Source organism: Calonectris borealis, chromosome 18 (assembly GCF_964195595.1).
Source record: "Calonectris borealis chromosome 18, bCalBor7.hap1.2, whole genome shotgun sequence".
Taxonomy (NCBI): domain Eukaryota; kingdom Metazoa; phylum Chordata; class Aves; order Procellariiformes; family Procellariidae; genus Calonectris; species Calonectris borealis.
In genome coordinates this window covers 9,061,616-9,074,401 of record NC_134329.1, presented here as the reverse complement: position 1 = coordinate 9,074,401, position 12,786 = coordinate 9,061,616, and the positions used below count along the sequence as shown (strand labels likewise).

The 12,786-nt window shown below is 44.7% G+C and overlaps 1 protein-coding gene across 9 annotated transcripts in view; it reads left to right on the top strand.

Moving 5' to 3' along the window:
• PITPNM2 (phosphatidylinositol transfer protein membrane associated 2) overlaps positions 1 to 12,786 on the top strand; it is a 141,365-nt gene that overhangs the window by 13,849 nt on the left and 114,730 nt on the right. For all 9 annotated transcript variants that reach the window (XM_075167774.1, XM_075167765.1, XM_075167768.1 and 6 more), the window contains one exon: positions 2,517 to 2,616. The gene's annotated coding sequence lies outside the window, so the exon portion shown is untranslated. The remainder of the gene's footprint in view (positions 1 to 2,516; positions 2,617 to 12,786) is intronic.

The window sequence follows — 12,786 nt, the reverse complement described above, 5'->3', positions numbered from 1 at the left end:
AGCCTGCAGAGTGCATTTTATTTATGACCTGGTCTTGACTGTATTAATATTGGGAACAAAAGCAATAGTCAATAAAAGAAAAGAAAACTAAGATTCAGCTTTGTAGCACATTGCAATCGTATTTGGGTGACACCGAGGAATGGCATCTAGTGAGTACATAAGACAACTGCATCTATGTACGTGTTACAAATACTGAATTGTAGCTCACCCTGGATGGTTGGATCGGCTTGGCTGTTCGTACGTGGTGCTTTCACCTCTCAAAGTGCCTGGCAAACACTGCAATACCGTCGTGTGGCAGGAGCGTTTCCTCTGTGCTGCGCACATGGGGACGTAGATGTGTGGTGGCTGCTTTGAGACCACAGTGGAAAGCTGTACGTGAGCCAGACCTAGCACATGGAAATCCCTTGTCTTTAAAACTCAGCTCAGACTCCTAAACCTTAGGTCTACAGGCTGGACCCGTAGTTTCCAGCCCAGGCAGATCCACATCTAAGCGTTGCATTGCGGGAGGTTTTGAGATGGGTTAAGCAGCTTAATGCCCAACTCTTTCAACTTTTCTTTTCTAAAGCCAGCCTGGGAAAGCAGAAGTGGCACTTGGGCTCCATGCAACTGGCTCAGCTGTGAATCAGCAAATGATGTTAATAAGCATTTGTGGACTAAATATATTTTTAAGCTGTTGGTCTGCTTGTTCTTGGCGAGATCTCTGAGATTAATGGTCCTGAAATGTTACTCACGTTTGCTCTTCCTCTGGGATGAATCTGACCTGTGCAAGCACTATTATTGTTTTAAATTGCTGTGCAAGAAGGTACAAGAGTAAGGAGTGGTTAGTTTTTTCTTAATTGTTGGTAACAGATAAATCTGTCTGTTAACTGAAGCAGGGTATCGCAGATAAAGGTATCAATGGTTTTTCCAAGCATGTCAGGTTCTTTGGTGCAGGGAGCAGAGTATATTGAGGTTTTTTGGGTTTGTGGTTTTTTTTTTTTTTTTGTAAGTCTGGTTGTGGGTGCTGGTCTTAAGGCTTGGCTCCAGGTCCTAATCGAGGAGATGCCTTTTTTTCTGTGGATGTGGACCCAGATTTGCATGTTCTGGTGCAAAACACAGCTCCTGCTACAGGAAAGGAAAACTGTGCCCTTCCTGACCCGAAGGGGAAAGGAATATTTCTGCTGCCGGGGAGTTTAGCGAGTGAAAGGCAGCTTTAATCTGAGCGGGTGTTTTCAAGCGTGTGTGGGAGCTGCTGAGGCCCCGTCCTCCTCGCGTGCAGAGCCAAGCTATCTTCTGATCCCCGTCGGCTTCCTGAAGCCGTGCTGGCTGCCCGTGGGTCCCTTGTCAGGGGAACGGCTGCAAATACCCCAGCCTTCCCTTCTCCATCCGCCCTGTTAGACCTTGCGCTTCCGAGAGCCGTTGCTCTGTTCTGGCTGTTGCTTGGAGGACAGCCGGGGCAGACAAACCGAGGATAAGCCAAGGAATTAAAGACGACCTAAAGGAACTTGAATATACTTGGGGAGATCTAAGAAGAGAGGGGGGTGATGGCTGGGAGGGGGGAGCACATGTGTGTGCCCTAAAGTGCAAACCAGATGCTTTAAAAGCAGCATTAAAAACAGTTTCCAGTGGTTGGAGGTAATGATGAGACTCTGCCTGAAGGAATCTCTTAGAAGGGCAACGAGCTGCTTGGCATAACGAAGCAAACCGCATAGGCTGCTCGGCAGGTAATGGTTACAAGTTCTTTCTGGCCCTCAGCTCTCCTGACAAAAATCAGCCTTGGGGGGAAAGCAGGTAGCTGATGGCTGGAAAGTGAGGTGTAAATGGGCTGCCTGGGGTTGACATTTCCCCAGCTGTGCGGGAAGGGAGCTGGATCCGTCCTCCTGGGCGCTGCCGGTTCACCGCCACTGTCTTTGCCGTCCTCTGGGCCTGGCTGCACCGTCCTCTGTGGCAGCCATGGGAGGTGCCTTCTCCTCACTCCTCCTCAGGTGTGGAGGGACTTGGGGGGTTTATAAAGGCAGCTCCAGCTCCGTTTCCACCCTCGAATGTGGGATTGTGCCTGGTCTCCGGGGAGCTATCTGGAAGAACGCTGCGATGTGATGTTTTTTGTCTGTGATGATGTCCCCTTCGTGGAAATCATTCAACACCCTATTTAAAATGGAAACGCTGTAGGGGGAAGTTATGGTGTTGTATAGAGCGAGCACATGAGAGTGGTCAGTGCAATGCGCGCGTGTGTGGTTTTTCTTTCTTTTTTTTTTTTAAATTTCCATGAGTTAGAGATGACGATGACTCATGGCTTGGAACGCACTTTAAATCCCTGAGGTGTTCATTGCCGCCTACTATCACGTATTGAATTTCTGACATACCGGAGGGATGTCTGCAGAGAAACTCTGATGTGCAATTATAAAATGTTGTAGCTTTATGTTGTTTGCATAGGAGCCATTAGCATGGTATAACTGTGAAAATAACGCAGCTTTTATTCTTGCTGTCGATTTCCCATGGGCATGGCAGTTAAGCAACTGTGTTTTATCTTTCTCTAGGATGTTGACACATGTGGACCAACAGTGACATCCTTTTTCAGCAATGCTGTCTTCACTCCCTCCTGCATTCAGAAGCATCTAGAGAGATTTTTTGCAGAAGGTAGGTTCTGGCATTTCAGCTCGATGGCTGTTCTTTTTCTTCTATGTTAGAAAAAAACATTTAAATGTTACTAGGGAGAATGGTAAGAGTCTGATGGATACTAGCTCGCTGCTGGTGAGAGAGGGGGGATTAACCTTAGCTTGGGTTCCACTTGAACAGATGCTCAGGGGGAAACGCGATAAAATGGAGTCTGGAAGAATGGCTGTATGAGTTGCCTTTGAGCAGGGCTTGGCAGTCACAGGGCATGGTTGGCTTAAATGGCATAGACATGTGTTTTGGTAATAAACCTCTTTCTAAAGAAAACTCGTGCTCCCTGCCTTTTTCTGCTTAGTCAGCATCCTTGTTTATTTAAAATCTTTCAAATAAATAAATTAAAAGGGAGAATGGCTTCACAGGATGTAAAATTAACATAATTTTTTTGTGGATGTTTAAATCTTGTGTGGGTCTTTCCCCCCAAAAATCTGAACCTTGTTGCATTTTATTTGTGTTGAAATAAACAGTGTGAACCTCCGTTACTACCATAAAATTGTTGTTAATTTCCACCTTTTTTTGCCGTCTGAACTTTTAATTTGCTTTACGTTGCTGAGAGGATGGACATGCAGAGTAAAGAGCGTAGATGGGGAAGCAAGCACCCTGTGGTGTTTTTTAACAAGTAAATTTTAAGAGATTTTATGCTTTTTATGAATGTGTGTACCTGCTAGTCCCTTATGCTGTAACCGTTGGCGTGTTGCTTGTGGGTTCACTGTGTATGGTTGAGCTCTCACCAAACCTCTCTTGTGTAAGTTCCAGAAATATATATCATAGTGTTAAATCTGCCTACAAAATTAGTGGCTGAACAGGAGTTTTTCAATAGATGGGATGTCAGCCTTTAGACTGACTGTGTAGTTTTGCATCTTCTTATTTTCCGCCAGTACATTCCTCACCGCTCAATTTTTTTGTTTTTGTTTTTCTTTTCCCTCCCCTCTCTATCAGAAAGGGTGTTTTTAACTCCACCAAATGTTTCTCTTTGCAGTGATACTGTGGTATGGCAACTTTGCATTTTTGCTGGTGGATGTTAAAACTCAAAAATTGCTGGTTTTTGCTTTAAGAGATATGAATTGCTGGGAAGAACAGAGAAAGGATAAATGAGTTTGGATCTGAGACTGTTCACTTATCAGACTGAAATGTCTTTTCAGTTTCTCTGGATTTATACCTCGGGGTTGCAGCAGTTACACTGAAACCACAGTGACACCAGCTCTGTATTAACATGCAATATCTTTACCAGAAATCCTTGAAAACCTAAGGGTGATTTGAATACCTTAATTATCTCCTGTCGGGAAATTGGCTGCCAATGAATTCATCACCATTCCCCATGTCGATTCCCTTCCTGAAACCTCTCCCTTTAGGATTAGCAGGGCCGAGGGCCAGTCTGTGGGATACCTGATTTCCTCGGGAGAGAGCCCGGCAGCTTCTCTTCTGCCCACCGCAGCTCTCTGAAGGAGCTGCGGACAGGTCTCTTTGGGAACAAAAGCTGCTGTCAGCAGCTTTAACAGAGGAGTTTATGCTCATAGAGGTATTAATTGCCATTGTGCTCCTGTGCTGAGGGAGAATATCTATGCCCCAGGAGCTTTGCTTCCCTTGCTTTAGATCATGCACTCTCCCTTTGCTCCCCCGTAGGCTGTTGTAGAGGAGAGTGTGTTTCCCTGAATTAGTGGTAACAGCAAAGAAGAAATGCAATCCTTGGCAATGCAAACCCTGAACATCGCTCTGAGGCTGTGGCTCTGAGGGGATACTGCCTTCAGAATCGTATTCACAGCAAAATGAATCCATGCGGCTTGCATTACTAGAGAGCAAGTAATGTCTGTGGATTGGCAGGTAAGGAAAGTGGGGAGAAAAATGGGTTTTTAACCTTGTCAGGGAATGCAGCATTCATGCAAACAAACAGCTGAATAGCAACGTCCAGGAAAATGCTGTAGGCACCGGGTAATTTTCCCCTCCATTCTGCCAGCATCCCTGTGCAGCCCTTTGTTTTCCAAACCCGGAGGCTTTGAATCCAAACTTCTGGACAGGGTGAAAATGGTGGAAGGAGGTTCCTCTGAAAGTCATACCTGGGAGTATTGTGCATACAATTATTTCAAAATCTAGGAAAGCGTCCTCAATCCCTGGTGCAAGCAGAAAGGCGGAGCAGAATGTGAGGGACATGTGTGCGTACGCAAGTGTAAGTGCCTGTGATGTTGGAAGCATGGCTGTGGGACCTTGTCAAGAAGCCAGTGGGGGAAGCAGTGTGATATGGGGAGATGGAGGATGCTGATGCAGAATGAGGAGGTACCTGCTGCTCTGTCCCTCAGCATCCTCACTTCTAGCTGTCCAGGGCACTGCACTGCCTTTTTGTGTTTCCACTAGTCCTGCAACCGCAGAAGCCTGGTTGGGATGAGGAGTGAGCGTTTCGCTCTGTAGGAAGAGGCAGAGGCTGACGTTGGGCAGGAGGCTCATACATGGGAGAGGGCAAAGCGGATGAGGTGAAAGCAGGTGGAATTACAGGGTGCCTTAGCCTGAGAAGATGTGAGGCGGGTTGGGGGCAGAGTTCTTGTGCACTGGGGAAGTGGTGTCCCCTCTAAACAATTTGTGGACATCACGGAAAGAATGTATGGTGTCCTGTCAAAAGGAAGCACAGGTTTGCTTTGCAATCGGTTCCTTCTGATGCCCTTCTAGCACTCCCTGCCTTGCCTGCAGCACCTGCCTTTGTGCCTGTGCCACGCTGTGCTGTGATTTTTAGGTACGTTTCCACCCCTGGCTGTGTAATGTGACAAGGTTTTCCCCTTCCAGAGCCCTGTGCCCTTTTATATGGACACAAATTGGGGCTGAATCTTACTTTTTCTGCGTCCCCTAACATGAGAATTGTACCCCTTGTGAGGGGTGAGTTTATGGAAACCAACTGAATGAAGAGAAACCTTATCCTCGTGTTGGATCCTTCATAGACTATACTGCAAAACACTTTACAGTGAGTTAGATCAAGGTGATAACACTTCAGAGAGCTGGGTGATGGCTGCTTTTGTACTGGTAAGGAGAGGAACCCGGTTTGGCAGCGTAACGGAGCAGTACAATTGTGGCATTCCCCTATCTCAGTGTGTAAAGGTTGTGGGTTAGTGTGGCACTTGTTAAGTGCCAGGCAGGGAAAAGGGGAAGCTGCTAATAGGTAAGGGAGGGGGAATGGGATCTCGTAAAGGTAGGAGGTAGTTACAGGTAAACTGAGTTAGACCTCACAGTCTAGAACATAAATGTTTGGAAAGGTACAGAAGGATCCCTTTTCAAAAAAGATAGTCTCCTGTGTAGTCTGGCACTAGTCCATATTTCTAGTGGAAATATGGGTGAGTTTTTCTTTCGGTTGTTTTCCTTCTTTTACAATAGAAACACTAGACACGAGGAACTGTTTGGACATACGTATTTAGCTGGGAGGAAAAAGCTGCGACACTGGTGTGGTTGTAACCACAAACTAACTGACAGTTTCCTGCTGCAAGTAACTTTCTATAGATGTAAACCTTGTTCATTTGTGTTTGTCTGTGCTGTTTAAATATCTGAGGAAGATTCCGCTGCTTCTAGGCTTCTTGTTTTTGACAAAGTCTTTGTTGTAGTAATTTGGGGGATGGTGGCATGAAGAGAGATCGTTACAGCACTAATACAAATTCAGGTGAAGTCCAGAAGGTTTCTATATTTTACAATCTTCTATAATGTAAAAATCAGGAAGTAACCCCATTAAATATGTGTCAGACTGGTTTTGCAATTACATTTGCATGTACAAAGCTCTTGTTTATTTCTGGGGAGAAAGGATGTAATCATGTGAACCTACCTGTGTGGCTGAGACCTCATCACTTGATATTCCCATGGCATCTTTACTTGCTTCTAACTCTCCTACCTCCTCCCCATCCTTCTCCCCTGTGATGTGTTAAATATCACGGCTGCAAAAATGAGGGCACGTTTTTCCCTGCTGTTCCCATTCCAGCTGGAAAACTTGGACAGATCCTTCCCTTGTGGTTTGTGATACTGTAAATAAAGGCTTGGGAGGTCACACGTTTTCCATCTCAAGTTATTTTGATTCCAGTGCTGGAATGGGGGGGGCGGGAGGAGAGAAATAAAAATAATAAAAAGAAAAAAAACCAAGACCCCAAACTGTTCTGGCTTATTGTGGGAAAAAGAACTCATTAATGCAAAGGCAAAACAATTGGAAAAAAGGCCTTTACAAAGAAGGCTTAGTCTTTGGCTAAATCTGAGACTTGGAGAATTAGGGTCAAAGATTTCAAAGGAATCTTCCATTCAGCTTTGAAATAAAAGTTATCTACAAAGTAGAGGCCCTGAACACCAGGCTCCTGTGATCTGGTGCTGTTCCTGGACAGTTCTGAAAAATCTGCTGTCTAGCTTTAAAGGCTCATTGGCGTGACTCTCTAAGCATATGGAGTAATTTTCCTATGTTCATATGAATATGGTTACTCACACGCTTAAATGTCGGTTAAGTGGGCTTTGGAATATGGAGTTGAGAATTTCTGGTCGTAGGGCTCGCTGGCTGTGATGCATCTTGTGGTTTGGCTAGCCCGAGTCGCTGCTTACAGCCCGGGGCTGATGGTCTGGGGCACGGTGGGTGGAAAACATGTATGCACGCTCGCTCAAGATAAATGATACAGTTCAGCCTTCTGAAAATCAGCACGGAATCGCGATGTGTTGCGGCGGCTGTTGCTGCTGTTGTTCGCAGCTGGTGTCCTACATCTGGCAGGCTTGGTCTCCTCAGCTGCGTCCCTTTCCATGTTGGTGTTTGAGGCTTTGAATATTCACAGAAAACACTGCTTAGGTTTAAACTTATATTTCATATTTTTGCTTTTGATATTTGTATAATCCTGTTTCGGATTTACTAAGAAATAAGCTCAGAACAAGGTCCATTGGGCTTTACTACTGGGTGGTGATACGCAGAGTATGATTAATACTGGCTTATGGTGGAGAAACTAACAGTTGCTGGCAACTGTGTTGCTTACTTTTGTTGAGTTTTGAAGAGGCCTTTTCCTGGTAAAGATTTTCTTGTAATTTTTTATCAAAACAGAACACAAAATGTGAATATAATTTGTCACTACAGAACTTGCATTGTACCTTGACACTACGGAAGTATTTCTTTTTCCAAAAACTGTTGTATTTATAAATGTACAGCAGGAACAAAAGAGAAACATTCCATATCTAGATGTTAATCTCTGCACAGGATAGCTTTTTGATTCAATAACATTTCTTTTTTTCCTTGATCATCTTTTGCATTTTCTTTTTTCTTTAATGGGCACATGACATATGGACATAAAAAATAATGGCCCAATTTCACCTCTGCCGTAGCTCATTGACGTCATTAAAGCTACAGCAGGGATGACTTGGCCCAGATTCTTTAAAAATAAGACCTGATGAAGAACCCCTCATGGAAAAGCTCTATAGAGAAGGTTGTCCTGAGCATAGCAAAGAGCAGATGCTATGCAATTCACCGTGACATTGGATAAAATTCCCATTGGCGCCCTTCCTGTGAAATGAGGTAGGACCCTTCCTGGAGGGGACAGCAAGGCATGTGCTTGCAGATCTGCTTTTACCATACCTTAATAGTGTGATGGAAAGGGGCAGTTAATGAAGTGAGAGGCGGCCACTTAAAGTAGAGGCCGATCTGGGTGGAGACCTGACTCGCTTGGAAGTTGTCAGAGATGTTTTTGTGGCCTGAGGACTGGGCTTGCACGTGGCGAGCCAAAAGGTGGAACCCGTGGTAGAAATGATCAGTGGAAAACTGTTGCCTTGAGCTGATTGTTAGGAAGATGGTTTGTATCCGTTTTGTCTTTTTGTACTTTTTCCTCGCTGCTGCCCAGAGGTAGTGTTCTCTGCAGCGTCGAAGTATTGTCCCACAAGGATTAGCCGTCTGAACGTGGCAGCTCTCTCTTCCCTGACATGAAGGGGCACCCCCAGGTTCAGTATCTCAAGGTAGGTCTAAGGTGCAGCTGCCTTTGCAGGCCATATTGCCCTCTTTATATCTTGGCATAGAATTAGAAATTACAGGGATTATAGGTGAAAGAAGGCAATACAAATCATGGTGAAAATAGTAGATTTGACCTTGACTGAAATGCTCAGTCTGAATTAAGCTGAAATGTACTTTCAGATCAGAACAAACTGGAAAGCGAGACAAACGTGAAAGGTTCTCAAGAGCTGTTGACTACTTTCTGTTTACTAAAGTAGTGGTAGTGATTCATGGATGGCAGTTCTGAAAATCTTTACGCTAACTTACAAAGTGAGTGTTTTGCTCGCAGTTATTTATAACTGCAGGAAGAAACACCCTTTAAAGAGCAGTCAAAGCCCCAAAGCTGTATCTGTAGTGGGTGAATGCTTGATCACTGTTTGTATAGCCAATATTCGTTGCCTGGGGCATCTTTAATTTAACTGAATTCTTGGTTCTTGGTGGTAATAACTGTATTTGGCCAAGACAGGTTTTCTTGCAGTGAGTCCAAGAAATCAAATTGTTCTTTTTCCGATGCCAGACTCTTCTGGTCCACTGAATATAACTGCAAGAACACATAGTTCCCAAGAAGGAAAATGCTTACTGTGTTTTTGGTGGCAGCTGAAGCTAACTTGGGGGAGGGAAAGATGGAGCGAATAGCACTCTTGTCTGCTTATGAGAGCATGTTCATTTTAAGGGAATTTAAGTCGGAAAGTTTTTTGCAGATGAAAGCCAGAATAGTGTCAAAGTGACATTGACTAGTATAAATAGTGAAGGGAGAATTAGATCTTTAAAATATATTCAGACTTTTGATTAGTCATCCAAAACTCTGCTGGTAAGACAGGGGAAGAAATCTGGGCTTAACCTGATAAATGTCCTTCTAACGGTGGAAAAAGTCAGAAAAACCGAGAATTTAATTCATGATATCCAGAGAGACCATGCAGCGGCTGGCAGCAGACTTCTAAGGAAGAGTATTAATGCTAGTGGAAATAGAGGGGGAAAAGGTAACTGAAACCTCTGCAGCCTTAAGGGCTTTTGGAAGCAAAAGATACTTGATGTATTGCAGATAAGGGTGATCTTAGCTTCTTTTTGTTGCATAGAATACACCCTTATCTGATTAAACTATCCTGCTTTGAGATGCTTTTTCCTTGTATTGTCTTCCTTCATCCATTTCAAGCTCCCCTATGTCATTGTGAGTGGACCTATTTAGGGTCTAGTCCTACTTCCATTGAGGCCAAAAGCAAAACTTTGTAAGAGGAGAACCCGCCCTAGGACTTTAGGTGTAACCCCCCCCACCTCTCTCCAACCAGACTGATGAGCAGCATGGGTTGAATATTTATGCCAGATCCAATAAATGCTTGATTGCTGGAGAGAAGGGTTGAAGAGAGGATTCTACCTGAGTAAGAGAATGTATGAAAATCCTTAAATTGTATGTGGTTTTGACTAACTCATAGCAGTTAATTTTCCAGAGGCAGGCTACCTTGTGATGGGTCTTAGCGGAGTACAGGAATGATTAATTTCTGGGATATATGGTATAGAGATCCTTGTCTTAATAATCAGAAGCGTTTCTTTTGGCTGAAAATATGATTTTCAGGAAGGTGTAAAATTGTTAATGGGCAGTAGCATGCTGTTATGTATGCACTTATACAAAGCACATACACCCCTCTAAATCAAGGCCAGCTTCCTTTCTGACGGCTGAGCGGAGCGTGTCTCACGCAGCGCTCTGAGGCAGTGCTGGGAAATTACGTGCTACAGCCAAGTTTTGGTTTATGTCCTTTGAAACATCAGTGTGTGGATGTGCACATTGCACAAATGTCCCCGGGGGTATGTGGGTTATCAGTGAGATAACCTCGGCTGAGCCCTGGCACTAGAAGTGTTCTGATGGGTGTGGCTGCATCTCAGCTTTACAGCTTCAAGTGGAAATTGTCCAAAAAGTACCAGTTCTCACCGGTATGTTCTGCAGTACGAGTTTGCGTTAATCTGTGTGCACGGGCTTGCTGGCTGTGAGCGGAGAGAAAGTTGCACCAGAAAATGTATTGACAGAGTCTCTCGTGTATCCATTTTGTTCATGAAGAATGGTGAGTTGAAATCAATATGCAGATCAGGAGTGCTCTGAGTGTCTAAAGAAAATCCTTTGACTGATGCTGTTTCTGCATCATCCCAGCAGTTGTGTTTATTTAAAAAAAAAAAGGGGGGGGGGATGCAAATACCATATTTATTCAGATTGGAAGGGAATATGGGGATGGAGCCCTAGAGACAAGGGGAACCGTTTAGTGCTGAAGGAGAACTTTCAATTTATTTGATTGGAAATTTTAATCTATTCTGGATGATTTAACTGTTCAGCTCTAGAGCAATAGGCTCACTTCAGCTCATTGCCTACTAAGTGCTTAGGTTCCACTAGGTGCTCTGAAGTCCTATAGAGGCCCATAAGGTTCAGCTATATTCTTAAGAGCTTATGGAGAGTAAAAGAACAAGGGAAGGGAAACTTTCTGACAGCACTATTTGTGTTTATAAAAGGACTGTCTACGAAAATAACCTTGAAATTAATTTGAGCTATTCCCTTGATCAATGACTCCGTCTACTAATTTTTCTGCATGTAGCTAGAACGCAGTCTACCAATAAAAGTTCTTTTCTTTTTTGTTATTTTGAGGTTTATGTTTCTGGGTAACTGTTGAAGGTTATTTCTGGGAAATGCTGCCAGAATGCTTATTAACATGTGACTAGAGCCAGGTAGAGTCCCTTTTGAAAATTTGGCTGTTCCTGTGCGTCCTCAGTGAGGGGCAGTGACTGTGCTGAAGTGTGCGAGTCCTCCCAGTTCCCTGCCCACGCTGGGCCTGGAAATAACTCTGTCAATAGTAGAAATGTCACAGCAGGAATGACTCGCTGGATGTGCCCGATTCCATTTATCTAAATGAGCTGTGATCTTGGATTTAACATGCTGTTTCATAGCTAAGATAAGAGGCACATGAATTAGATTATTGTTGGAAAAAAATAGAGGGGTGCTGATATAAATACTTCTGTGAGAAGTTTAGCAGAGCATTAGCAAGTCTTTTTATATTTATGAACAGCAGTGGTCAAAGTAGTATCCTGCAAAAGATGCTTTCCACGTGATACTAACTCCAGTCATTAAAAAAGCATGAATCAGATTAAGAAGTGTAGGGGTTTTTTATTTGCCTTTGAGTCTTCAGTTGTCGGCACAAGCTGTGCTGGCGAGAAACTACCGCGTGAGATGGAAGCGGAGGATGTGGGCAGAGATGCTCCTGTCTGAGTGACTTAGGGGCTCCCCAGCACCCCGGGAGTTACTGCCCCACAGGTACTGGCCTCTCAAGGATTATATGAGCACTCTTGTCCCTTTCGTGACCACGTCAGCAGCAGCCAAGCGTGTCTCTGTGGTTTGTGGAGCTGAGGAGATGTTCAGCGGAGGGGCAGGCGCGTGGACGGTGCAGGTGGGTGCCCAAGAGCACTCCTGCCTGTGCGTGAGACTCCTGGATAGGAAAGTGCAGCACCTGAGCCCGAGCAGAAGTATTGCAAGTCTTGTGATACCAGCGGTTGGCAGCTGACTGAATTGGCTGCACGGTCTCTTAGGCAGTTGTCTGATGCCATTCTTTCCAGTGGACATTTTTAATGCTACTTCCTCGCCCTTATGGTCATTTCCTCTGCAGGTGGAACAAACTTCTTGAGCCATTTCTCTTTTGTTTTAAGTCCGCCTTTTGGTCTGCGCTCCCCATTGCTTTGAGCACCCTGCTGCGTTTCCAGGGGCTCAGGGAAGAGGCTCTGAGGGAGATACAGCAATGGCAAATGTTAACATCTCAATTTTTTAAGTATATAGTTAATATGCAAGATGTCATCTGTGGTAATTGATTTTGCTGTTTTGTGTCAGAGGTAGTGATGAGCAATTCTCTCCCTCCCTGTGTTCTGAGGACACGGATGCTCAATTTTGACCTGGTACCAGTGATTTCATTGTAAGGAGCCAGAAGCAGCGTGGCACGGAGGGTGTCCCTTTGCAAGGTCGTGGTGGGTAGAGCACTGCTGCTCTGCAGAGCTGAACTTCCGATAACCTGGAGGGAAGGGACTGTCCCAGCACTCTGGCTGTGCTGGAGGGACTTCTTAGTGCTCACGTCTGGGCGGATGGCTGTTTTCTGCAGGTCGTGGTCCGGGACAAAGGCGTATTCCCTGGACAGGACGGCAGGAAG